An 18,911-nucleotide genomic window follows, 5' to 3' on the forward strand; every position below is an offset into this window, starting at 1 on the left:
CCTAGGAAGCTAAATAGGTTTAGGCCAGGTTAATACTTGTATGGGAGACAGCTTGGGAATACCAGGTGCTGTGTGACTTTTATAGTTGAGTTGCTATTTACATTCAATTAGCAAGCTTAAAGGTGTTCTGCAAAAAAAACTAGCAATGTCTGTTGTTCAGGTTTTGCTCTCATTATAAATAGGTCATCTTTGCATTGTTTTATGGCTTACGGCCACACCAGCCTGAAAACGCCCGATCTCATTTGACCTCGGAAGCTAAGCTTGTTTGGGCCTGGTTAGTACTTGGATGGGAGACCACCTGGGAATACCAGGTGCTGTAAGCCTATTAGATTTAATTATCAAGCTAAATAGGTTTGGGCCAGGTTAATACTTGTATGGGAGACAGCTTGGGAATACCAGGTGCTGTGTGACTTTTATAGTTGAGTTGCTGTTTACATTCAATTAGCAAGCTTAAATGTGTTCTGCAAAAAAACTAGCAATTTCTGTTGTTCAGGTTTTGCTCTTGTTATAATTAGATAATCTTTGCATTGTTTTATGGCTTACGGCCACACCAGCCTGAAAACGCCCGATTTCATTTGACCTAGGAAGCTAAATAGGTTTAGGCCAGGTTAATACTTGTATGGGAGACAGCTTGGGAATACCAGGTGCTGTGTGACTTTTATAGTTGAGTTGCTATTTACATTCAATTAGCAAGCTTAAAGGTGTTCTGCAAAAAAAACTAGCAATGTCTGTTGTTCAGGTTTTGCTCTCATTATAAATAGGTCATCTTTGCATTGTTTTACGGCTTACGGCCACACCAGCCTGAAAACGCCCGATCTCATTTGACCTCGGAAGCTAAGCTCGTTTGGGCCTGGTTAGTACTTGGATGGGAGACCACCTGGGAATACCAGGTACTGTAAGCCTATTAGATTTAATTATCAAGCTTAAATGTGTTCTGCAAAAATCTAGCAATTTCTGTTGTTCAGGTTTTGCTCTTGTTATAATTAGATAATCTTTGCATTGTTTTATGGCTTACGGCCACACCAGCCTGAAAACGCCCGATCCTATTTGACCTAGGAAGCTAAATAGGTTTAGGCCAGGTTAATACTTGTATGGGAGACAGCTTGGGAATACCAGGTGCTGTGTGACTTTTATAGTTGAGTTGCTATTTACATTCAATTAGCAAGCTTAAAGGTGTTCTGCAAAAAAAACTAGCAATGTCTGTTGTTCAGGTTTTGCTCTCATTATAAATAGGTCATCTTTGCATTGTTTTACGGCTTACGGCCACACCAGCCTGAAAACGCCCGATCTCATTTGACCTCGGAAGCTAAGCTCGTTTGGGCCTGGTTAGTACTTGGATGGGAGACCACCTGGGAATACCAGGTACTGTAAGCCTATTAGATTTAATTATCAAGCTTAAATGTGTTCTGCAAAAATCTAGCAATTTCTGTTGTTCAGGTTTTGCTCTTGTTATAATTAGATAATCTTTGCATTGTTTTATGGCTTACGGCCACACCAGCCTGAAAACGCCCGATCCTATTTGACCTAGGAAGCTAAATAGGTTTAGGCCAGGTTAATACTTGTATGGGAGACAGCTTGGGAATACCAGGTGCTGTGTGACTTTTATAGTTGAGTTGCTATTTACATTCAATTAGCAAGCTTAAAGGTGTTCTGCAAAAAAAACTAGCAATGTCTGTTGTTCAGGTTTTGCTCTCATTATAAATAGGTCATCTTTGCATTGTTTTACGGCTTACGGCCACACCAGCCTGAAAACGCCCGATCTCATTTGACCTCGGAAGCTAAGCTCGTTTGGGCCTGGTTAGTACTTGGATGGGAGACCACCTGGGAATACCAGGTGCTGTAAGCCTATTAGATTTAATTATCAAGCTAAATAGGTTTGGGCCAGGTTAATACTTGTATGGGAGACAGCTTGGGAATACCAGGTGCTGTGTGACTTTTATAGTTGAGTTGCTGTTTACATTCAATTAGCAAGCTTAAATGTGTTCTGCAAAAAACTAGCAATTTCTGTTGTTCAGGTTTTGCTCTTGTTATAATTAGATAATCTTTGCATTGTTTTATGGCTTACGGCCACACCAGCCTGAAAACGCCCGATTTCATTTGACCTAGGAAGCTAAATAGGTTTAGGCCAGGTTAATACTTGTATGGGAGACAGCTTGGGAATACCAGGTGCTGTGTGACTTTTATAGTTGAGTTGCTGTTTACATTCAATTAGCAAGCTTAAATGTGTTCTGCAAAAAAACTAGCAATTTCTGTTGTTCAGGTTTTGCTCTTGTTATAATTAGATAATCTTTGCATTGTTTTATGGCTTACGGCCACACCAGCCTGAAAACGCCCGATTTCATTTGACCTAGGAAGCTAAATAGGTTTAGGCCAGGTTAATACTTGTATGGGAGACAGCTTGGGAATACCAGGTGCTGTGTGACTTTTATAGTTGAGTTGCTATTTACATTCAATTAGCAAGCTTAAAGGTGTTCTGCAAAAAAAACTAGCAATGTCTGTTGTTCAGGTTTTGCTCTCATTATAAATAGGTCATCTTTGCATTGTTTTACGGCTTACGGCCACACCAGCCTGAAAACGCCCGATCTCATTTGACCTCGGAAGCTAAGCTCGTTTGGGCCTGGTTAGTACTTGGATGGGAGACCACCTGGGAATACCAGGTACTGTAAGCCTATTAGATTTAATTATCAAGCTTAAATGTGTTCTGCAAAAATCTAGCAATTTCTGTTGTTCAGGTTTTGCTCTTGTTATAATTAGATAATCTTTGCATTGTTTTATGGCTTACAGCCACACCAGCCTGAAAACGCCCGATCCTATTTGACCTAGGAAGCTAAATAGGTTTAGGCCAGGTTAATACTTGTATGGGAGACAGCTTGGGAATACCAGGTGCTGTGTGACTTTTATAGTTGAGTTGCTATTTACATTCAATTAGCAAGCTTAAAGGTGTTCTGCAAAAAAAACTAGCAATGTCTGTTGTTCAGGTTTTGCTCTCATTATAAATAGGTCATCTTTGCATTGTTTTATGGCTTACGGCCACACCAGCCTGAAAACGCCCGATCTCATTTGACCTCGGAAGCTAAGCTTGTTTGGGCCTGGTTAGTACTTGGATGGGAGACCACCTGGGAATACCAGGTGCTGTAAGCCTATTAGATTTAATTATCAAGCTAAATAGGTTTGGGCCAGGTTAATACTTGTATGGGAGACAGCTTGGGAATACCAGGTGCTGTGTGACTTTTATAGTTGAGTTGCTGTTTACATTCAATTAGCAAGCTTAAATGTGTTCTGCAAAAAAACTAGCAATTTCTGTTGTTCAGGTTTTGCTCTTGTTATAATTAGATAATCTTTGCATTGTTTTATGGCTTACGGCCACACCAGCCTGAAAACGCCCGATTTCATTTGACCTAGGAAGCTAAATAGGTTTAGGCCAGGTTAATACTTGTATGGGAGACAGCTTGGGAATACCAGGTGCTGTGTGACTTTTATAGTTGAGTTGCTATTTACATTCAATTAGCAAGCTTAAAGGTGTTCTGCAAAAAAAACTAGCAATGTCTGTTGTTCAGGTTTTGCTCTCATTATAAATAGGTCATCTTTGCATTGTTTTACGGCTTACGGCCACACCAGCCTGAAAACGCCCGATCTCATTTGACCTCGGAAGCTAAGCTCGTTTGGGCCTGGTTAGTACTTGGATGGGAGACCACCTGGGAATACCAGGTACTGTAAGCCTATTAGATTTAATTATCAAGCTTAAATGTGTTCTGCAAAAATCTAGCAATTTCTGTTGTTCAGGTTTTGCTCTTGTTATAATTAGATAATCTTTGCATTGTTTTATGGCTTACGGCCACACCAGCCTGAAAACGCCCGATCCTATTTGACCTAGGAAGCTAAATAGGTTTAGGCCAGGTTAATACTTGTATGGGAGACAGCTTGGGAATACCAGGTGCTGTGTGACTTTTATAGTTGAGTTGCTATTTACATTCAATTAGCAAGCTTAAAGGTGTTCTGCAAAAAAAACTAGCAATGTCTGTTGTTCAGGTTTTGCTCTCATTATAAATAGGTCATCTTTGCATTGTTTTACGGCTTACGGCCACACCAGCCTGAAAACGCCCGATCTCATTTGACCTCGGAAGCTAAGCTCGTTTGGGCCTGGTTAGTACTTGGATGGGAGACCACCTGGGAATACCAGGTGCTGTAAGCCTATTAGATTTAATTATCAAGCTAAATAGGTTTGGGCCAGGTTAATACTTGTATGGGAGACAGCTTGGGAATACCAGGTGCTGTGTGACTTTTATAGTTGAGTTGCTGTTTACATTCAATTAGCAAGCTTAAATGTGTTCTGCAAAAAAACTAGCAATTTCTGTTGTTCAGGTTTTGCTCTTGTTATAATTAGATAATCTTTGCATTGTTTTATGGCTTGCGGCCACACCAGCCTGAAAACGCCCGATCTCATTTGACCTCGGAAGCTAAATAGGTTTTGGCCAGGTTAATACTTGTATGGGGGACAGCTTGGGAATACCAGGTGCTGTGTGACTTTTATAGTTGAGTTGCTGTTTACATTCAATTAGCAAGCTTAAATGTGTTCTGCAAAAAAACTAGCAATTTCTGTTGTTCAGGTTTTGCTCTTGTTATAATTAGATAATCTTTGCATTGTTTTATGGCTTACGGCCACACCAGCCTGAAAACGCCCGATTTCATTTGACCTAGGAAGCTAAATAGGTTTAGGCCAGGTTAATACTTGTATGGGAGACAGCTTGGGAATACCAGGTGCTGTGTGACTTTTATAGTTGAGTTGCTGTTTACATTCAATTAGCAAGCTTAAATGTGTTCTGCAAAAAAACTAGCAATTTCTGTTGTTCAGGTTTTGCTCTTGTTATAATTAGATAATCTTTGCATTGTTTTATGGCTTACGGCCACACCAGCCTGAAAACGCCCGATTTCATTTGACCTAGGAAGCTAAATAGGTTTAGGCCAGGTTAATACTTGTATGGGAGACAGCTTGGGAATACCAGGTGCTGTGTGACTTTTATAGTTGAGTTGCTATTTACATTCAATTAGCAAGCTTAAAGGTGTTCTGCAAAAAAAACTAGCAATGTCTGTTGTTCAGGTTTTGCTCTCATTATAAATAGGTCATCTTTGCATTGTTTTACGGCTTACGGCCACACCAGCCTGAAAACGCCCGATCTCATTTGACCTCGGAAGCTAAGCTCGTTTGGGCCTGGTTAGTACTTGGATGGGAGACCACCTGGGAATACCAGGTGCTGTAAGCCTATTAGATTTAATTATCAAGCTAAATAGGTTTGGGCCAGGTTAATACTTGTATGGGAGACAGCTTGGGAATGCCAGGTGCTGTGTGACTTTTATAGTTGAGTTGCTGTTTACATTCAATTAGCAAGCTTAAATGTGTTCTGCAAAAAAACTAGCAATTTCTGTTGTTCAGGTTTTGCTCTTGTTATAATTAGATAATCTTTGCATTGTTTTATGGCTTACGGCCACACCAGCCTGAAAACGCCCGATTTCATTTGACCTAGGAAGCTAAATAGGTTTAGGCCAGGTTAATACTTGTATGGGAGACAGCTTGGGAATACCAGGTGCTGTGTGACTTTTATAGTTGAGTTGCTGTTTACATTCAATTAGCAAGCTTAAATGTGTTCTGCAAAAAAACTAGCAATTTCTGTTGTTCAGGTTTTGCTCTTGTTATAATTAGATAATCTTTGCATTGTTTTATGGCTTACGGCCACACCAGCCTGAAAACGCCCGATTTCATTTGACCTAGGAAGCTAAATAGGTTTAGGCCAGGTTAATACTTGTATGGGAGACAGCTTGGGAATACCAGGTGCTGTGTGACTTTTATAGTTGAGTTGCTATTTACATTCAATTAGCAAGCTTAAAGGTGTTCTGCAAAAAAAACTAGCAATGTCTGTTGTTCAGGTTTTGCTCTCATTATAAATAGGTCATCTTTGCATTGTTTTACGGCTTACGGCCACACCAGCCTGAAAACGCCCGATCTCATTTGACCTCGGAAGCTAAGCTCGTTTGGGCCTGGTTAGTACTTGGATGGGAGACCACCTGGGAATACCAGGTGCTGTAAGCCTATTAGATTTAATTATCAAGCTAAATAGGTTTGGGCCAGGTTAATACTTGTATGGGAGACAGCTTGGGAATGCCAGGTGCTGTGTGACTTTTATAGTTGAGTTGCTGTTTACATTCAATTAGCAAGCTTAAATGTGTTCTGCAAAAAAACTAGCAATTTCTGTTGTTCAGGTTTTGCTCTTGTTATAATTAGATAATCTTTGCATTGTTTTATGGCTTACGGCCACACCAGCCTGAAAACGCCCGATTTCATTTGACCTAGGAAGCTAAATAGGTTTAGGCCAGGTTAATACTTGTATGGGAGACAGCTTGGGAATACCAGGTGCTGTGTGACTTTTATAGTTGAGTTGCTATTTACATTCAATTAGCAAGCTTAAAGGTGTTCTGCAAAAAAAACTAGCAATGTCTGTTGTTCAGGTTTTGCTCTCATTATAAATAGGTCATCTTTGCATTGTTTTACGGCTTACGGCCACACCAGCCTGAAAACGCCCGATCTCATTTGACCTCGGAAGCTAAGCTCGTTTGGGCCTGGTTAGTACTTGGATGGGAGACCACCTGGGAATACCAGGTGCTGTAAGCCTATTAGATTTAATTATCAAGCTAAATAGGTTTGGGCCAGGTTAATACTTGTATGGGAGACAGCTTGGGAATACCAGGTGCTGTGTGACTTTTATAGTTGAGTTGCTGTTTACATTCAATTAGCAAGCTTAAATGTGTTCTGCAAAAAAACTAGCAATTTCTGTTGTTCAGGTTTTGCTCTTGTTATAATTAGATAATCTTTGCATTGTTTTATGGCTTACGGCCACACCAGCCTGAAAACGCCCGATTTCATTTGACCTAGGAAGCTAAATAGGTTTAGGCCAGGTTAATACTTGTATGGGAGACAGCTTGGGAATACCAGGTGCTGTGTGACTTTTATAGTTGAGTTGCTATTTACATTCAATTAGCAAGCTTAAAGGTGTTCTGCAAAAAAAACTAGCAATGTCTGTTGTTCAGGTTTTGCTCTCATTATAAATAGGTCATCTTTGCATTGTTTTACGGCTTACGGCCACACCAGCCTGAAAACGCCCGATCTCATTTGACCTCGGAAGCTAAGCTCGTTTGGGCCTGGTTAGTACTTGGATGGGAGACCACCTGGGAATACCAGGTGCTGTAAGCCTATTAGATTTAATTATCAAGCTAAATAGGTTTGGGCCAGGTTAATACTTGTATGGGAGACAGCTTGGGAATACCAGGTGCTGTGTGACTTTTATAGTTGAGTTGCTGTTTACATTCAATTAGCAAGCTTAAATGTGTTCTGCAAAAAAACTAGCAATTTCTGTTGTTCAGGTTTTGCTCTTGTTATAATTAGATAATCTTTGCATTGTTTTATGGCTTGCGGCCACACCAGCCTGAAAACGCCCGATCTCATTTGACCTCGGAAGCTAAATAGGTTTTGGCCAGGTTAATACTTGTATGGGGGACAGCTTGGGAATACCAGGTGCTGTGTGACTTTTATAGTTGAGTTGCTGTTTACATTCAATTAGCAAGCTTAAATGTGTTCTGCAAAAAAACTAGCAATTTCTGTTGTTCAGGTTTTGCTCTTGTTATAATTAGATAATCTTTGCATTGTTTTATGGCTTACGGCCACACCAGCCTGAAAACGCCCGATTTCATTTGACCTAGGAAGCTAAATAGGTTTAGGCCAGGTTAATACTTGTATGGGAGACAGCTTGGGAATACCAGGTGCTGTGTGACTTTTATAGTTGAGTTGCTGTTTACATTCAATTAGCAAGCTTAAATGTGTTCTGCAAAAAAACTAGCAATTTCTGTTGTTCAGGTTTTGCTCTTGTTATAATTAGATAATCTTTGCATTGTTTTATGGCTTACGGCCACACCAGCCTGAAAACGCCCGATTTCATTTGACCTAGGAAGCTAAATAGGTTTAGGCCAGGTTAATACTTGTATGGGAGACAGCTTGGGAATACCAGGTGCTGTGTGACTTTTATAGTTGAGTTGCTATTTACATTCAATTAGCAAGCTTAAAGGTGTTCTGCAAAAAAAACTAGCAATGTCTGTTGTTCAGGTTTTGCTCTCATTATAAATAGGTCATCTTTGCATTGTTTTACGGCTTACGGCCACACCAGCCTGAAAACGCCCGATCTCATTTGACCTCGGAAGCTAAGCTCGTTTGGGCCTGGTTAGTACTTGGATGGGAGACCACCTGGGAATACCAGGTGCTGTAAGCCTATTAGATTTAATTATCAAGCTAAATAGGTTTGGGCCAGGTTAATACTTGTATGGGAGACAGCTTGGGAATGCCAGGTGCTGTGTGACTTTTATAGTTGAGTTGCTGTTTACATTCAATTAGCAAGCTTAAATGTGTTCTGCAAAAAAACTAGCAATTTCTGTTGTTCAGGTTTTGCTCTTGTTATAATTAGATAATCTTTGCATTGTTTTATGGCTTACGGCCACACCAGCCTGAAAACGCCCGATTTCATTTGACCTAGGAAGCTAAATAGGTTTAGGCCAGGTTAATACTTGTATGGGAGACAGCTTGGGAATACCAGGTGCTGTGTGACTTTTATAGTTGAGTTGCTATTTACATTCAATTAGCAAGCTTAAAGGTGTTCTGCAAAAAAAACTAGCAATGTCTGTTGTTCAGGTTTTGCTCTCATTATAAATAGGTCATCTTTGCATTGTTTTACGGCTTACGGCCACACCAGCCTGAAAACGCCCGATCTCATTTGACCTCGGAAGCTAAGCTCGTTTGGGCCTGGTTAGTACTTGGATGGGAGACCACCTGGGAATACCAGGTGCTGTAAGCCTATTAGATTTAATTATCAAGCTAAATAGGTTTGGGCCAGGTTAATACTTGTATGGGAGACAGCTTGGGAATACCAGGTGCTGTGTGACTTTTATAGTTGAGTTGCTGTTTACATTCAATTAGCAAGCTTAAATGTGTTCTGCAAAAAAACTAGCAATTTCTGTTGTTCAGGTTTTGCTCTTGTTATAATTAGATAATCTTTGCATTGTTTTATGGCTTACGGCCACACCAGCCTGAAAACGCCCGATTTCATTTGACCTAGGAAGCTAAATAGGTTTAGGCCAGGTTAATACTTGTATGGGAGACAGCTTGGGAATACCAGGTGCTGTGTGACTTTTATAGTTGAGTTGCTGTTTACATTCAATTAGCAAGCTTAAATGTGTTCTGCAAAAAAACTAGCAATTTCTGTTGTTCAGGTTTTGCTCTTGTTATAATTAGATAATCTTTGCATTGTTTTATGGCTTACGGCCACACCAGCCTGAAAACGCCCGATTTCATTTGACCTAGGAAGCTAAATAGGTTTAGGCCAGGTTAATACTTGTATGGGAGACAGCTTGGGAATACCAGGTGCTGTGTGACTTTTATAGTTGAGTTGCTATTTACATTCAATTAGCAAGCTTAAAGGTGTTCTGCAAAAAAAACTAGCAATGTCTGTTGTTCAGGTTTTGCTCTCATTATAAATAGGTCATCTTTGCATTGTTTTACGGCTTACGGCCACACCAGCCTGAAAACGCCCGATCTCATTTGACCTCGGAAGCTAAGCTCGTTTGGGCCTGGTTAGTACTTGGATGGGAGACCACCTGGGAATACCAGGTACTGTAAGCCTATTAGATTTAATTATCAAGCTTAAATGTGTTCTGCAAAAATCTAGCAATTTCTGTTGTTCAGGTTTTGCTCTTGTTATAATTAGATAATCTTTGCATTGTTTTATGGCTTACAGCCACACCAGCCTGAAAACGCCCGATCCTATTTGACCTAGGAAGCTAAATAGGTTTAGGCCAGGTTAATACTTGTATGGGAGACAGCTTGGGAATACCAGGTGCTGTGTGACTTTTATAGTTGAGTTGCTATTTACATTCAATTAGCAAGCTTAAAGGTGTTCTGCAAAAAAAACTAGCAATGTCTGTTGTTCAGGTTTTGCTCTCATTATAAATAGGTCATCTTTGCATTGTTTTATGGCTTACGGCCACACCAGCCTGAAAACGCCCGATCTCATTTGACCTCGGAAGCTAAGCTTGTTTGGGCCTGGTTAGTACTTGGATGGGAGACCACCTGGGAATACCAGGTGCTGTAAGCCTATTAGATTTAATTATCAAGCTAAATAGGTTTGGGCCAGGTTAATACTTGTATGGGAGACAGCTTGGGAATACCAGGTGCTGTGTGACTTTTATAGTTGAGTTGCTGTTTACATTCAATTAGCAAGCTTAAATGTGTTCTGCAAAAAAACTAGCAATTTCTGTTGTTCAGGTTTTGCTCTTGTTATAATTAGATAATCTTTGCATTGTTTTATGGCTTACGGCCACACCAGCCTGAAAACGCCCGATTTCATTTGACCTAGGAAGCTAAATAGGTTTAGGCCAGGTTAATACTTGTATGGGAGACAGCTTGGGAATACCAGGTGCTGTGTGACTTTTATAGTTGAGTTGCTATTTACATTCAATTAGCAAGCTTAAAGGTGTTCTGCAAAAAAAACTAGCAATGTCTGTTGTTCAGGTTTTGCTCTCATTATAAATAGGTCATCTTTGCATTGTTTTACGGCTTACGGCCACACCAGCCTGAAAACGCCCGATCTCATTTGACCTCGGAAGCTAAGCTCGTTTGGGCCTGGTTAGTACTTGGATGGGAGACCACCTGGGAATACCAGGTACTGTAAGCCTATTAGATTTAATTATCAAGCTTAAATGTGTTCTGCAAAAATCTAGCAATTTCTGTTGTTCAGGTTTTGCTCTTGTTATAATTAGATAATCTTTGCATTGTTTTATGGCTTACGGCCACACCAGCCTGAAAACGCCCGATCCTATTTGACCTAGGAAGCTAAATAGGTTTAGGCCAGGTTAATACTTGTATGGGAGACAGCTTGGGAATACCAGGTGCTGTGTGACTTTTATAGTTGAGTTGCTATTTACATTCAATTAGCAAGCTTAAAGGTGTTCTGCAAAAAAAACTAGCAATGTCTGTTGTTCAGGTTTTGCTCTCATTATAAATAGGTCATCTTTGCATTGTTTTACGGCTTACGGCCACACCAGCCTGAAAACGCCCGATCTCATTTGACCTCGGAAGCTAAGCTCGTTTGGGCCTGGTTAGTACTTGGATGGGAGACCACCTGGGAATACCAGGTGCTGTAAGCCTATTAGATTTAATTATCAAGCTAAATAGGTTTGGGCCAGGTTAATACTTGTATGGGAGACAGCTTGGGAATACCAGGTGCTGTGTGACTTTTATAGTTGAGTTGCTGTTTACATTCAATTAGCAAGCTTAAATGTGTTCTGCAAAAAAACTAGCAATTTCTGTTGTTCAGGTTTTGCTCTTGTTATAATTAGATAATCTTTGCATTGTTTTATGGCTTGCGGCCACACCAGCCTGAAAACGCCCGATCTCATTTGACCTCGGAAGCTAAATAGGTTTTGGCCAGGTTAATACTTGTATGGGGGACAGCTTGGGAATACCAGGTGCTGTGTGACTTTTATAGTTGAGTTGCTGTTTACATTCAATTAGCAAGCTTAAATGTGTTCTGCAAAAAAACTAGCAATTTCTGTTGTTCAGGTTTTGCTCTTGTTATAATTAGATAATCTTTGCATTGTTTTATGGCTTACGGCCACACCAGCCTGAAAACGCCCGATTTCATTTGACCTAGGAAGCTAAATAGGTTTAGGCCAGGTTAATACTTGTATGGGAGACAGCTTGGGAATACCAGGTGCTGTGTGACTTTTATAGTTGAGTTGCTGTTTACATTCAATTAGCAAGCTTAAATGTGTTCTGCAAAAAAACTAGCAATTTCTGTTGTTCAGGTTTTGCTCTTGTTATAATTAGATAATCTTTGCATTGTTTTATGGCTTACGGCCACACCAGCCTGAAAACGCCCGATTTCATTTGACCTAGGAAGCTAAATAGGTTTAGGCCAGGTTAATACTTGTATGGGAGACAGCTTGGGAATACCAGGTGCTGTGTGACTTTTATAGTTGAGTTGCTATTTACATTCAATTAGCAAGCTTAAAGGTGTTCTGCAAAAAAAACTAGCAATGTCTGTTGTTCAGGTTTTGCTCTCATTATAAATAGGTCATCTTTGCATTGTTTTACGGCTTACGGCCACACCAGCCTGAAAACGCCCGATCTCATTTGACCTCGGAAGCTAAGCTCGTTTGGGCCTGGTTAGTACTTGGATGGGAGACCACCTGGGAATACCAGGTGCTGTAAGCCTATTAGATTTAATTATCAAGCTAAATAGGTTTGGGCCAGGTTAATACTTGTATGGGAGACAGCTTGGGAATGCCAGGTGCTGTGTGACTTTTATAGTTGAGTTGCTGTTTACATTCAATTAGCAAGCTTAAATGTGTTCTGCAAAAAAACTAGCAATTTCTGTTGTTCAGGTTTTGCTCTTGTTATAATTAGATAATCTTTGCATTGTTTTATGGCTTACGGCCACACCAGCCTGAAAACGCCCGATTTCATTTGACCTAGGAAGCTAAATAGGTTTAGGCCAGGTTAATACTTGTATGGGAGACAGCTTGGGAATACCAGGTGCTGTGTGACTTTTATAGTTGAGTTGCTGTTTACATTCAATTAGCAAGCTTAAATGTGTTCTGCAAAAAAACTAGCAATTTCTGTTGTTCAGGTTTTGCTCTTGTTATAATTAGATAATCTTTGCATTGTTTTATGGCTTACGGCCACACCAGCCTGAAAACGCCCGATTTCATTTGACCTAGGAAGCTAAATAGGTTTAGGCCAGGTTAATACTTGTATGGGAGACAGCTTGGGAATACCAGGTGCTGTGTGACTTTTATAGTTGAGTTGCTATTTACATTCAATTAGCAAGCTTAAAGGTGTTCTGCAAAAAAAACTAGCAATGTCTGTTGTTCAGGTTTTGCTCTCATTATAAATAGGTCATCTTTGCATTGTTTTACGGCTTACGGCCACACCAGCCTGAAAACGCCCGATCTCATTTGACCTCGGAAGCTAAGCTCGTTTGGGCCTGGTTAGTACTTGGATGGGAGACCACCTGGGAATACCAGGTGCTGTAAGCCTATTAGATTTAATTATCAAGCTAAATAGGTTTGGGCCAGGTTAATACTTGTATGGGAGACAGCTTGGGAATGCCAGGTGCTGTGTGACTTTTATAGTTGAGTTGCTGTTTACATTCAATTAGCAAGCTTAAATGTGTTCTGCAAAAAAACTAGCAATTTCTGTTGTTCAGGTTTTGCTCTTGTTATAATTAGATAATCTTTGCATTGTTTTATGGCTTACGGCCACACCAGCCTGAAAACGCCCGATTTCATTTGACCTAGGAAGCTAAATAGGTTTAGGCCAGGTTAATACTTGTATGGGAGACAGCTTGGGAATACCAGGTGCTGTGTGACTTTTATAGTTGAGTTGCTATTTACATTCAATTAGCAAGCTTAAAGGTGTTCTGCAAAAAAAACTAGCAATGTCTGTTGTTCAGGTTTTGCTCTCATTATAAATAGGTCATCTTTGCATTGTTTTACGGCTTACGGCCACACCAGCCTGAAAACGCCCGATCTCATTTGACCTCGGAAGCTAAGCTCGTTTGGGCCTGGTTAGTACTTGGATGGGAGACCACCTGGGAATACCAGGTGCTGTAAGCCTATTAGATTTAATTATCAAGCTAAATAGGTTTGGGCCAGGTTAATACTTGTATGGGAGACAGCTTGGGAATACCAGGTGCTGTGTGACTTTTATAGTTGAGTTGCTGTTTACATTCAATTAGCAAGCTTAAATGTGTTCTGCAAAAAAACTAGCAATTTCTGTTGTTCAGGTTTTGCTCTTGTTATAATTAGATAATCTTTGCATTGTTTTATGGCTTACGGCCACACCAGCCTGAAAACGCCCGATTTCATTTGACCTAGGAAGCTAAATAGGTTTAGGCCAGGTTAATACTTGTATGGGAGACAGCTTGGGAATACCAGGTGCTGTGTGACTTTTATAGTTGAGTTGCTATTTACATTCAATTAGCAAGCTTAAAGGTGTTCTGCAAAAAAAACTAGCAATGTCTGTTGTTCAGGTTTTGCTCTCATTATAAATAGGTCATCTTTGCATTGTTTTACGGCTTACGGCCACACCAGCCTGAAAACGCCCGATCTCATTTGACCTCGGAAGCTAAGCTCGTTTGGGCCTGGTTAGTACTTGGATGGGAGACCACCTGGGAATACCAGGTGCTGTAAGCCTATTAGATTTAATTATCAAGCTAAATAGGTTTGGGCCAGGTTAATACTTGTATGGGAGACAGCTTGGGAATACCAGGTGCTGTGTGACTTTTATAGTTGAGTTGCTGTTTACATTCAATTAGCAAGCTTAAATGTGTTCTGCAAAAAAACTAGCAATTTCTGTTGTTCAGGTTTTGCTCTTGTTATAATTAGATAATCTTTGCATTGTTTTATGGCTTGCGGCCACACCAGCCTGAAAACGCCCGATCTCATTTGACCTCGGAAGCTAAATAGGTTTTGGCCAGGTTAATACTTGTATGGGGGACAGCTTGGGAATACCAGGTGCTGTGTGACTTTTATAGTTGAGTTGCTGTTTACATTCAATTAGCAAGCTTAAATGTGTTCTGCAAAAAAACTAGCAATTTCTGTTGTTCAGGTTTTGCTCTTGTTATAATTAGATAATCTTTGCATTGTTTTATGGCTTACGGCCACACCAGCCTGAAAACGCCCGATTTCATTTGACCTAGGAAGCTAAATAGGTTTAGGCCAGGTTAATACTTGTATGGGAGACAGCTTGGGAATACCAGGTGCTGTGTGACTTTTATAGTTGAGTTGCTGTTTACATTCAATTAGCAAGCTTAAATGTGTTCTGCAAAAAAACTAGCAATTTCTGTTGTTCAGGTTTTGCTCTTGTTATAATTAGATAATCTTTGCATTGTTTTATGGCTTACGGCCACACCAGCCTGAAAACGCCCGATTTCATTTGACCTAGGAAGCTAAATAGGTTTAGGCCAGGTTAATACTTGTATGGGAGACAGCTTGGGAATACCAGGTGCTGTGTGACTTTTATAGTTGAGTTGCTATTTACATTCAATTAGCAAGCTTAAAGGTGTTCTGCAAAAAAAACTAGCAATGTCTGTTGTTCAGGTTTTGCTCTCATTATAAATAGGTCATCTTTGCATTGTTTTACGGCTTACGGCCACACCAGCCTGAAAACGCCCGATCTCATTTGACCTCGGAAGCTAAGCTCGTTTGGGCCTGGTTAGTACTTGGATGGGAGACCACCTGGGAATACCAGGTGCTGTAAGCCTATTAGATTTAATTATCAAGCTAAATAGGTTTGGGCCAGGTTAATACTTGTATGGGAGACAGCTTGGGAATGCCAGGTGCTGTGTGACTTTTATAGTTGAGTTGCTGTTTACATTCAATTAGCAAGCTTAAATGTGTTCTGCAAAAAAACTAGCAATTTCTGTTGTTCAGGTTTTGCTCTTGTTATAATTAGATAATCTTTGCATTGTTTTATGGCTTACGGCCACACCAGCCTGAAAACGCCCGATTTCATTTGACCTAGGAAGCTAAATAGGTTTAGGCCAGGTTAATACTTGTATGGGAGACAGCTTGGGAATACCAGGTGCTGTGTGACTTTTATAGTTGAGTTGCTATTTACATTCAATTAGCAAGCTTAAAGGTGTTCTGCAAAAAAAACTAGCAATGTCTGTTGTTCAGGTTTTGCTCTCATTATAAATAGGTCATCTTTGCATTGTTTTACGGCTTACGGCCACACCAGCCTGAAAACGCCCGATCTCATTTGACCTCGGAAGCTAAGCTCGTTTGGGCCTGGTTAGTACTTGGATGGGAGACCACCTGGGAATACCAGGTGCTGTAAGCCTATTAGATTTAATTATCAAGCTAAATAGGTTTGGGCCAGGTTAATACTTGTATGGGAGACAGCTTGGGAATACCAGGTGCTGTGTGACTTTTATAGTTGAGTTGCTGTTTACATTCAATTAGCAAGCTTAAATGTGTTCTGCAAAAAAACTAGCAATTTCTGTTGTTCAGGTTTTGCTCTTGTTATAATTAGATAATCTTTGCATTGTTTTATGGCTTACGGCCACACCAGCCTGAAAACGCCCGATTTCATTTGACCTAGGAAGCTAAATAGGTTTAGGCCAGGTTAATACTTGTATGGGAGACAGCTTGGGAATACCAGGTGCTGTGTGACTTTTATAGTTGAGTTGCTGTTTACATTCAATTAGCAAGCTTAAATGTGTTCTGCAAAAAAACTAGCAATTTCTGTTGTTCAGGTTTTGCTCTTGTTATAATTAGATAATCTTTGCATTGTTTTATGGCTTACGGCCACACCAGCCTGAAAACGCCCGATTTCATTTGACCTAGGAAGCTAAATAGGTTTAGGCCAGGTTAATACTTGTATGGGAGACAGCTTGGGAATACCAGGTGCTGTGTGACTTTTATAGTTGAGTTGCTATTTACATTCAATTAGCAAGCTTAAAGGTGTTCTGCAAAAAAAACTAGCAATGTCTGTTGTTCAGGTTTTGCTCTCATTATAAATAGGTCATCTTTGCATTGTTTTACGGCTTACGGCCACACCAGCCTGAAAACGCCCGATCTCATTTGACCTCGGAAGCTAAGCTCGTTTGGGCCTGGTTAGTACTTGGATGGGAGACCACCTGGGAATACCAGGTACTGTAAGCCTATTAGATTTAATTATCAAGCTTAAATGTGTTCTGCAAAAATCTAGCAATTTCTGTTGTTCAGGTTTTGCTCTTGTTATAATTAGATAATCTTTGCATTGTTTTATGGCTTACAGCCACACCAGCCTGAAAACGCCCGATCCTATTTGACCTAGGAAGCTAAATAGGTTTAGGCCAGGTTAATACTTGTATGGGAGACAGCTTGGGAATACCAGGTGCTGTGTGACTTTTATAGTTGAGTTGCTATTTACATTCAATTAGCAAGCTTAAAGGTGTTCTGCAAAAAAAACTAGCAATGTCTGTTGTTCAGGTTTTGCTCTCATTATAAATAGGTCATCTTTGCATTGTTTTATGGCTTACGGCCACACCAGCCTGAAAACGCCCGATCTCATTTGACCTCGGAAGCTAAGCTTGTTTGGGCCTGGTTAGTACTTGGATGGGAGACCACCTGGGAATACCAGGTGCTGTAAGCCTATTAGATTTAATTATCAAGCTAAATAGGTTTGGGCCAGGTTAATACTTGTATGGGAGACAGCTTGGGAATACCAGGTGCTGTGTGACTTTTATAGTTGAGTTGCTGTTTACATTCAATTAGCAAGCTTAAATGTGTTCTGCAAAAAAACTAGCAATTTCTGTTGTTCAGGTTTTGCTCTTGTTATAATTAGATAATCTTTGCATTGTTTTATGGCTTACGGCCACACCAGCCTGAAAACGCCCGATTTCATTTGACCTAGGAAGCTAAATAGGTTTAGGCCAGGTTAATACTTGTATGGGAGACAGCTTGGGAATACCAGGTGCTGTGTGACTTTTATAGTTGAGTTGCTATTTACATTCAATTAGCAAGCTTAAAGGTGTTCTGCAAAAAAAACTAGCAATGTCTGTTGTTCAGGTTTTGCTCTCATTATAAATAGGTCATCTTTGCATTGTTTTACGGCTTACGGCCACACCAGCCTGAAAACGCCCGATCTCATTTGACCTCGGAAGCTAAGCTCGTTTGGGCCTGGTTAGTACTTGGATGGGAGACCACCTGGGAATACCAGGTACTGTAAGCCTATTAGATTTAATTATCAAGCTTAAATGTGTTCTGCAAAAATCTAGCAATTTCTGTTGTTCAGGTTTTGCTCTTGTTATAATTAGATAATCTTTGCATTGTTTTATGGCTTACGGCCACACCAGCCTGAAAACGCCCGATCCTATTTGACCTAGGAAGCTAAATAGGTTTAGGCCAGGTTAATACTTGTATGGGAGACAGCTTGGGAATACCAGGTGCTGTGTGACTTTTATAGTTGAGTTGCTATTTACATTCAATTAGCAAGCTTAAAGGTGTTCTGCAAAAAAAACTAGCAATGTCTGTTGTTCAGGTTTTGCTCTCATTATAAATAGGTCATCTTTGCATTGTTTTACGGCTTACGGCCACACCAGCCTGAAAACGCCCGATCTCATTTGACCTCGGAAGCTAAGCTCGTTTGGGCCTGGTTAGTACTTGGATGGGAGACCACCTGGGAATACCAGGTGCTGTAAGCCTATTAGATTTAATTATCAAGCTAAATAGGTTTGGGCCAGGTTAATACTTGTATGGGAGACAGCTTGGGAATACCAGGTGCTGTGTGACTTTTATAGTTGAGTTGCTGTTTACATTCAATTAGCAAGCTTAAATGTGTTCTGCAAAAAAACTAGCAATTTCTGTTGTTCAGGTTTTGCTCTTGTTATAATTAGATAATCTTTGCATTGTTTTATGGCTTGCGGCCACACCAGCCTGAAAACGCCCGATTTCATTTGACCTAGGAAGCTAAATAGGTTTAGGCCAGGTTAATACTTGTATGGGAGACAGCTTGGGAATACCAGGTGCTGTGTGACTTTTATAGTTGAGTTGCTATTTACATTCAATTAGCAAGCTTAAAGGTGTTCTGCAAAAAAAACTAGCAATGTCTGTTGTTCAGGTTTTGCTCTCATTATAAATAGGTCATCTTTGCATTGTTTTACGGCTTACGGCCACACCAGCCTGAAAACGCCCGATCTCATTTGACCTCGGAAGCTAAGCTCGTTTGGGCCTGGTTAGTACTTGGATGGGAGACCACCTGGGAATACCAGGTGCTGTAAGCCTATTAGATTTAATTATCAAGCTAAATAGGTTTGGGCCAGGTTAATACT

General features: G+C 40.3%; 29 non-coding genes and 40 pseudogenes across 29 annotated transcripts; all 69 read left to right on the forward strand.

Annotated features, from left to right (window-relative positions):
* The first annotated feature begins 204 nt into the window (after positions 1-204).
* Positions 205-323, forward strand: LOC143506360 (5S ribosomal RNA). The gene has a single exon (XR_013128305.1). It is a non-coding gene; the product is annotated as a 5S ribosomal RNA (ribosomal RNA).
* A 214-nt stretch (positions 324-537) lies between these two features.
* On the forward strand, positions 538-656 carry LOC143506434 (5S ribosomal RNA; annotated as a pseudogene).
* Positions 657-783: 127 nt separating this feature from the next.
* On the forward strand, positions 784-902 carry LOC143506368 (5S ribosomal RNA). The gene has a single exon (XR_013128313.1). It is a non-coding gene; the product is annotated as a 5S ribosomal RNA (ribosomal RNA).
* Positions 903-1,009: 107 nt separating this feature from the next.
* On the forward strand, positions 1,010-1,128 carry LOC143506413 (5S ribosomal RNA; annotated as a pseudogene).
* Positions 1,129-1,255: 127 nt separating this feature from the next.
* On the forward strand, positions 1,256-1,374 carry LOC143506369 (5S ribosomal RNA). The gene has a single exon (XR_013128314.1). It is a non-coding gene; the product is annotated as a 5S ribosomal RNA (ribosomal RNA).
* Positions 1,375-1,481: 107 nt separating this feature from the next.
* On the forward strand, positions 1,482-1,600 carry LOC143506414 (5S ribosomal RNA; annotated as a pseudogene).
* A 127-nt stretch (positions 1,601-1,727) lies between these two features.
* On the forward strand, positions 1,728-1,846 carry LOC143506359 (5S ribosomal RNA). Its single transcript, XR_013128304.1, has one exon. It is a non-coding gene; the product is annotated as a 5S ribosomal RNA (ribosomal RNA).
* A 213-nt stretch (positions 1,847-2,059) lies between these two features.
* LOC143506435 (5S ribosomal RNA) lies at positions 2,060-2,178 on the forward strand (annotated as a pseudogene).
* Positions 2,179-2,304: 126 nt separating this feature from the next.
* On the forward strand, positions 2,305-2,423 carry LOC143506436 (5S ribosomal RNA; annotated as a pseudogene).
* A 127-nt stretch (positions 2,424-2,550) lies between these two features.
* On the forward strand, positions 2,551-2,669 carry LOC143506370 (5S ribosomal RNA). The gene has a single exon (XR_013128315.1). It is a non-coding gene; the product is annotated as a 5S ribosomal RNA (ribosomal RNA).
* Positions 2,670-2,776: 107 nt separating this feature from the next.
* Positions 2,777-2,895, forward strand: LOC143506426 (5S ribosomal RNA; annotated as a pseudogene).
* A 127-nt stretch (positions 2,896-3,022) lies between these two features.
* Positions 3,023-3,141, forward strand: LOC143506361 (5S ribosomal RNA). The gene has a single exon (XR_013128306.1). It is a non-coding gene; the product is annotated as a 5S ribosomal RNA (ribosomal RNA).
* A 214-nt stretch (positions 3,142-3,355) lies between these two features.
* Positions 3,356-3,474, forward strand: LOC143506437 (5S ribosomal RNA; annotated as a pseudogene).
* Positions 3,475-3,601: 127 nt separating this feature from the next.
* LOC143506371 (5S ribosomal RNA) lies at positions 3,602-3,720 on the forward strand. The gene has a single exon (XR_013128316.1). It is a non-coding gene; the product is annotated as a 5S ribosomal RNA (ribosomal RNA).
* A 107-nt stretch (positions 3,721-3,827) lies between these two features.
* LOC143506415 (5S ribosomal RNA) lies at positions 3,828-3,946 on the forward strand (annotated as a pseudogene).
* A 127-nt stretch (positions 3,947-4,073) lies between these two features.
* On the forward strand, positions 4,074-4,192 carry LOC143506472 (5S ribosomal RNA). Its single transcript, XR_013128346.1, has one exon. It is a non-coding gene; the product is annotated as a 5S ribosomal RNA (ribosomal RNA).
* A 214-nt stretch (positions 4,193-4,406) lies between these two features.
* Positions 4,407-4,525, forward strand: LOC143506397 (5S ribosomal RNA; annotated as a pseudogene).
* Positions 4,526-4,651: 126 nt separating this feature from the next.
* LOC143506438 (5S ribosomal RNA) lies at positions 4,652-4,770 on the forward strand (annotated as a pseudogene).
* A 126-nt stretch (positions 4,771-4,896) lies between these two features.
* LOC143506439 (5S ribosomal RNA) lies at positions 4,897-5,015 on the forward strand (annotated as a pseudogene).
* A 127-nt stretch (positions 5,016-5,142) lies between these two features.
* LOC143506527 (5S ribosomal RNA) lies at positions 5,143-5,261 on the forward strand. The gene has a single exon (XR_013128357.1). It is a non-coding gene; the product is annotated as a 5S ribosomal RNA (ribosomal RNA).
* A 214-nt stretch (positions 5,262-5,475) lies between these two features.
* Positions 5,476-5,594, forward strand: LOC143506440 (5S ribosomal RNA; annotated as a pseudogene).
* A 126-nt stretch (positions 5,595-5,720) lies between these two features.
* Positions 5,721-5,839, forward strand: LOC143506441 (5S ribosomal RNA; annotated as a pseudogene).
* Positions 5,840-5,966: 127 nt separating this feature from the next.
* On the forward strand, positions 5,967-6,085 carry LOC143506539 (5S ribosomal RNA). Its single transcript, XR_013128368.1, has one exon. It is a non-coding gene; the product is annotated as a 5S ribosomal RNA (ribosomal RNA).
* Positions 6,086-6,299: 214 nt separating this feature from the next.
* On the forward strand, positions 6,300-6,418 carry LOC143506442 (5S ribosomal RNA; annotated as a pseudogene).
* A 127-nt stretch (positions 6,419-6,545) lies between these two features.
* On the forward strand, positions 6,546-6,664 carry LOC143506551 (5S ribosomal RNA). Its single transcript, XR_013128379.1, has one exon. It is a non-coding gene; the product is annotated as a 5S ribosomal RNA (ribosomal RNA).
* Positions 6,665-6,878: 214 nt separating this feature from the next.
* Positions 6,879-6,997, forward strand: LOC143506443 (5S ribosomal RNA; annotated as a pseudogene).
* Positions 6,998-7,124: 127 nt separating this feature from the next.
* On the forward strand, positions 7,125-7,243 carry LOC143506365 (5S ribosomal RNA). The gene has a single exon (XR_013128310.1). It is a non-coding gene; the product is annotated as a 5S ribosomal RNA (ribosomal RNA).
* Positions 7,244-7,457: 214 nt separating this feature from the next.
* Positions 7,458-7,576, forward strand: LOC143506398 (5S ribosomal RNA; annotated as a pseudogene).
* Positions 7,577-7,702: 126 nt separating this feature from the next.
* LOC143506445 (5S ribosomal RNA) lies at positions 7,703-7,821 on the forward strand (annotated as a pseudogene).
* A 126-nt stretch (positions 7,822-7,947) lies between these two features.
* On the forward strand, positions 7,948-8,066 carry LOC143506446 (5S ribosomal RNA; annotated as a pseudogene).
* Positions 8,067-8,193: 127 nt separating this feature from the next.
* On the forward strand, positions 8,194-8,312 carry LOC143506376 (5S ribosomal RNA). Its single transcript, XR_013128322.1, has one exon. It is a non-coding gene; the product is annotated as a 5S ribosomal RNA (ribosomal RNA).
* Positions 8,313-8,526: 214 nt separating this feature from the next.
* On the forward strand, positions 8,527-8,645 carry LOC143506447 (5S ribosomal RNA; annotated as a pseudogene).
* Positions 8,646-8,772: 127 nt separating this feature from the next.
* On the forward strand, positions 8,773-8,891 carry LOC143506387 (5S ribosomal RNA). Its single transcript, XR_013128333.1, has one exon. It is a non-coding gene; the product is annotated as a 5S ribosomal RNA (ribosomal RNA).
* A 214-nt stretch (positions 8,892-9,105) lies between these two features.
* LOC143506448 (5S ribosomal RNA) lies at positions 9,106-9,224 on the forward strand (annotated as a pseudogene).
* A 126-nt stretch (positions 9,225-9,350) lies between these two features.
* LOC143506449 (5S ribosomal RNA) lies at positions 9,351-9,469 on the forward strand (annotated as a pseudogene).
* Positions 9,470-9,596: 127 nt separating this feature from the next.
* LOC143506372 (5S ribosomal RNA) lies at positions 9,597-9,715 on the forward strand. The gene has a single exon (XR_013128317.1). It is a non-coding gene; the product is annotated as a 5S ribosomal RNA (ribosomal RNA).
* Positions 9,716-9,822: 107 nt separating this feature from the next.
* LOC143506427 (5S ribosomal RNA) lies at positions 9,823-9,941 on the forward strand (annotated as a pseudogene).
* Positions 9,942-10,068: 127 nt separating this feature from the next.
* Positions 10,069-10,187, forward strand: LOC143506362 (5S ribosomal RNA). Its single transcript, XR_013128307.1, has one exon. It is a non-coding gene; the product is annotated as a 5S ribosomal RNA (ribosomal RNA).
* Positions 10,188-10,401: 214 nt separating this feature from the next.
* LOC143506450 (5S ribosomal RNA) lies at positions 10,402-10,520 on the forward strand (annotated as a pseudogene).
* Positions 10,521-10,647: 127 nt separating this feature from the next.
* LOC143506373 (5S ribosomal RNA) lies at positions 10,648-10,766 on the forward strand. The gene has a single exon (XR_013128318.1). It is a non-coding gene; the product is annotated as a 5S ribosomal RNA (ribosomal RNA).
* A 107-nt stretch (positions 10,767-10,873) lies between these two features.
* LOC143506416 (5S ribosomal RNA) lies at positions 10,874-10,992 on the forward strand (annotated as a pseudogene).
* Positions 10,993-11,119: 127 nt separating this feature from the next.
* Positions 11,120-11,238, forward strand: LOC143506399 (5S ribosomal RNA). Its single transcript, XR_013128339.1, has one exon. It is a non-coding gene; the product is annotated as a 5S ribosomal RNA (ribosomal RNA).
* A 214-nt stretch (positions 11,239-11,452) lies between these two features.
* On the forward strand, positions 11,453-11,571 carry LOC143506400 (5S ribosomal RNA; annotated as a pseudogene).
* A 126-nt stretch (positions 11,572-11,697) lies between these two features.
* LOC143506451 (5S ribosomal RNA) lies at positions 11,698-11,816 on the forward strand (annotated as a pseudogene).
* Positions 11,817-11,942: 126 nt separating this feature from the next.
* On the forward strand, positions 11,943-12,061 carry LOC143506452 (5S ribosomal RNA; annotated as a pseudogene).
* Positions 12,062-12,188: 127 nt separating this feature from the next.
* Positions 12,189-12,307, forward strand: LOC143506410 (5S ribosomal RNA). The gene has a single exon (XR_013128340.1). It is a non-coding gene; the product is annotated as a 5S ribosomal RNA (ribosomal RNA).
* Positions 12,308-12,521: 214 nt separating this feature from the next.
* LOC143506453 (5S ribosomal RNA) lies at positions 12,522-12,640 on the forward strand (annotated as a pseudogene).
* Positions 12,641-12,766: 126 nt separating this feature from the next.
* Positions 12,767-12,885, forward strand: LOC143506454 (5S ribosomal RNA; annotated as a pseudogene).
* Positions 12,886-13,012: 127 nt separating this feature from the next.
* LOC143506421 (5S ribosomal RNA) lies at positions 13,013-13,131 on the forward strand. The gene has a single exon (XR_013128341.1). It is a non-coding gene; the product is annotated as a 5S ribosomal RNA (ribosomal RNA).
* A 214-nt stretch (positions 13,132-13,345) lies between these two features.
* On the forward strand, positions 13,346-13,464 carry LOC143506456 (5S ribosomal RNA; annotated as a pseudogene).
* Positions 13,465-13,591: 127 nt separating this feature from the next.
* Positions 13,592-13,710, forward strand: LOC143506433 (5S ribosomal RNA). Its single transcript, XR_013128342.1, has one exon. It is a non-coding gene; the product is annotated as a 5S ribosomal RNA (ribosomal RNA).
* Positions 13,711-13,924: 214 nt separating this feature from the next.
* On the forward strand, positions 13,925-14,043 carry LOC143506457 (5S ribosomal RNA; annotated as a pseudogene).
* Positions 14,044-14,170: 127 nt separating this feature from the next.
* On the forward strand, positions 14,171-14,289 carry LOC143506444 (5S ribosomal RNA). Its single transcript, XR_013128343.1, has one exon. It is a non-coding gene; the product is annotated as a 5S ribosomal RNA (ribosomal RNA).
* A 214-nt stretch (positions 14,290-14,503) lies between these two features.
* LOC143506401 (5S ribosomal RNA) lies at positions 14,504-14,622 on the forward strand (annotated as a pseudogene).
* A 126-nt stretch (positions 14,623-14,748) lies between these two features.
* On the forward strand, positions 14,749-14,867 carry LOC143506458 (5S ribosomal RNA; annotated as a pseudogene).
* A 126-nt stretch (positions 14,868-14,993) lies between these two features.
* On the forward strand, positions 14,994-15,112 carry LOC143506459 (5S ribosomal RNA; annotated as a pseudogene).
* Positions 15,113-15,239: 127 nt separating this feature from the next.
* On the forward strand, positions 15,240-15,358 carry LOC143506455 (5S ribosomal RNA). The gene has a single exon (XR_013128344.1). It is a non-coding gene; the product is annotated as a 5S ribosomal RNA (ribosomal RNA).
* A 214-nt stretch (positions 15,359-15,572) lies between these two features.
* LOC143506460 (5S ribosomal RNA) lies at positions 15,573-15,691 on the forward strand (annotated as a pseudogene).
* Positions 15,692-15,818: 127 nt separating this feature from the next.
* LOC143506466 (5S ribosomal RNA) lies at positions 15,819-15,937 on the forward strand. Its single transcript, XR_013128345.1, has one exon. It is a non-coding gene; the product is annotated as a 5S ribosomal RNA (ribosomal RNA).
* Positions 15,938-16,151: 214 nt separating this feature from the next.
* Positions 16,152-16,270, forward strand: LOC143506461 (5S ribosomal RNA; annotated as a pseudogene).
* A 126-nt stretch (positions 16,271-16,396) lies between these two features.
* Positions 16,397-16,515, forward strand: LOC143506462 (5S ribosomal RNA; annotated as a pseudogene).
* Positions 16,516-16,642: 127 nt separating this feature from the next.
* Positions 16,643-16,761, forward strand: LOC143506374 (5S ribosomal RNA). Its single transcript, XR_013128320.1, has one exon. It is a non-coding gene; the product is annotated as a 5S ribosomal RNA (ribosomal RNA).
* Positions 16,762-16,868: 107 nt separating this feature from the next.
* LOC143506428 (5S ribosomal RNA) lies at positions 16,869-16,987 on the forward strand (annotated as a pseudogene).
* Positions 16,988-17,114: 127 nt separating this feature from the next.
* On the forward strand, positions 17,115-17,233 carry LOC143506363 (5S ribosomal RNA). The gene has a single exon (XR_013128308.1). It is a non-coding gene; the product is annotated as a 5S ribosomal RNA (ribosomal RNA).
* A 214-nt stretch (positions 17,234-17,447) lies between these two features.
* LOC143506463 (5S ribosomal RNA) lies at positions 17,448-17,566 on the forward strand (annotated as a pseudogene).
* A 127-nt stretch (positions 17,567-17,693) lies between these two features.
* Positions 17,694-17,812, forward strand: LOC143506375 (5S ribosomal RNA). The gene has a single exon (XR_013128321.1). It is a non-coding gene; the product is annotated as a 5S ribosomal RNA (ribosomal RNA).
* A 107-nt stretch (positions 17,813-17,919) lies between these two features.
* LOC143506417 (5S ribosomal RNA) lies at positions 17,920-18,038 on the forward strand (annotated as a pseudogene).
* Positions 18,039-18,165: 127 nt separating this feature from the next.
* On the forward strand, positions 18,166-18,284 carry LOC143506478 (5S ribosomal RNA). The gene has a single exon (XR_013128347.1). It is a non-coding gene; the product is annotated as a 5S ribosomal RNA (ribosomal RNA).
* A 460-nt stretch (positions 18,285-18,744) lies between these two features.
* Positions 18,745-18,863, forward strand: LOC143506489 (5S ribosomal RNA). The gene has a single exon (XR_013128348.1). It is a non-coding gene; the product is annotated as a 5S ribosomal RNA (ribosomal RNA).
* Positions 18,864-18,911: the final 48 nt, after the last annotated feature.

Source organism: Brachyhypopomus gauderio, unplaced genomic scaffold (assembly GCF_052324685.1).
Source record: "Brachyhypopomus gauderio isolate BG-103 unplaced genomic scaffold, BGAUD_0.2 sc476, whole genome shotgun sequence".
Classification (NCBI taxonomy): Eukaryota; Metazoa; Chordata; class Actinopteri; order Gymnotiformes; family Hypopomidae; genus Brachyhypopomus; species Brachyhypopomus gauderio.